This window comes from Limulus polyphemus, unplaced genomic scaffold, assembly GCF_000517525.1.
Source record: "Limulus polyphemus unplaced genomic scaffold, Limulus_polyphemus-2.1.2 Scaffold435, whole genome shotgun sequence".
Lineage (NCBI taxonomy): Eukaryota > Metazoa > Arthropoda > Merostomata > Xiphosura > Limulidae > Limulus > Limulus polyphemus.
The window spans coordinates 422,995-425,231 of NW_013666045.1; positions in this window are offsets into that span (position 1 = coordinate 422,995).

The window sequence follows — 2,237 nt, forward strand, 5'->3', positions numbered from 1 at the left end:
TATTATATTATTTCCCTGTTCCCATCTTCATTGAAAGGTGTAAGATGACAAAAACAAGATCTTGAAGAATATATCTATATACTACTAAAACTCTGAGATTGTTTGTTTGCTTATTTTCTCAGTCAAAAAATCATTCACACTACCGTTCGCGCTCTTTACGAAACTTCTTACTTCACTTTTTTGAAAAATGAAATAGTCTTTCCTTTTACTCCCGATCAACAATCAAATATCTTTTATTGAATTATGAATAACACGAATGGACTGAAATATTTAATCAAATTATCTCAAAATAAACCTTCATTTCGATGCAATATTGAAATTAGCTTTAATTCTTCATAACCTCTGAATAGTGGTTGACCCAACGGGTCATGGTGGTCTAGTATTTTCTAAACTTTTGACGTGAGTTATGCTATTTCTCATTAGTTAACTATACAAAAGGCAGTCCCTTGAACAAAAAAATTACCTGACGTTGGAACAAACATCTTTATATCTCTACCACCAGGAATTAACTAATTCTACAGTAACAATATAAATATGATGAAGTTTAATATTTGTCACCTTTACAATATGGAAAAGCGTAACAGTGTGATCATATCATCACTAACTACAGTTGCATCATAAGTGAACACTACGTGGTAGGATCAACCGTGAAGTTTTCCACATCCAATAATATTCTAAAGAACTTCCTCAAACTGTATTAGCCATAAGAAAGAGTATTACAAGTAAAATACAATAACATAATTAAACAAACTGCAAATGGTAAAAATTAACACATTAAAAATGTTTTATAATAGCCTAGAACAAAGCTTATGCTTTTATCTATTTTAACGCCACCTGGTATTATGTTTTGGAGGCATAACTTCTACATTAAACAGATACAAGACTTTCAGCTACAAATAAAATATTTTATTACTAAACATTTTCCTTTACAACTTCTTCATGAAGTTGTAGTTCTACAGCAGTGAATAAAGAGCTCTTAAGAACAATAAGGCATAATATCATTTTCTCGAGGAAGAAAACATATCCATAATCTTTATTACTAGTACATGCCTGCATTTTATGATAAACTGAACACTAATTTCATAAAAGAAAACGAATTCCTGGTTAAACACTTACATTTATAGTTTATTTTGTTTGATAAATAGAAAACCAGTTTCTAAACGTTTTTATCTGCTATGTAACATAAGCTTTGATATATGACACTATACAAAGAGTTACATTTGTTACTGATTGACAATAGTAAGTACTTTGGTTAAACAAGATATATACATATTAACACAGGTAGGGATATTTTGTACATTTATATGATAATTGTATAACACTAAAATATTGATCAAGAACTGTTATACAATTATTTTTAAATATACACCAGATAAACGTTAACAATTTCTAAAAGTAAATTTTATTCATTCAATTTCTTCATTATAATTAAGCTCTGCTTTTTGTTATTACAGTACTAAAATATTCAGAGGTATACTGTTTAAAACTTCTGAATTAATTACAAAATTTACCCATACTTACAGTCTATAACTGTTATTTCAAAAGAGTGATACAAAATAATTTCTATAAAAATTAATTCATCAAAAAAAAAGGTTAAAAGATAATTGTTGTAGCTATCTATATAAAGCATGCTAAATGAAATAATGAAACTCACTACCTATTAATGTTAAATTTTCCAACAACTTTAATTGATAATTGTCCATCAGTGGTTGAAAAGTAAACATGAGGACTTATAACACTATAATTTTGGGTTTAGACCATTATTTTGGCCACAGTGCAGATAGCTAACGATGTAGGTTTGTCCTAAAACAAGTACTTATTTTTAAAAATATTTTATTACAATAACAGCCAGCATGTATTAACTTGCAGTTAAAATACCTACTCCAAAATGTCCCCCTGTGAAACTATCATGGGATTGATGCAGCATAACTTCCCGTAACTTTCTCAGTATAACTGTTTACCAGTTCGTCACTTTCCCATCTGCAGTTTCCAGACAAGAATACCATCTTCAAGCTTCAACTGGTCCCATTGTGCCCAATAGTTCTTTGTCACAGGGCTTAGACTAGACACCTTCTCCCAAGCAGGGCGCAAAACCCTTGTTTTTAGAAAATCAATTATTGGCTTCAAATCTTGGTCTTTCTCCTGTTCTGCTTTAATATCTATACCTGGTTCCACTTCACCATCATCAACTCCTTCAGTCACTTTGGCTTCAGCCTTTCAACCTTTCTTTTAACACT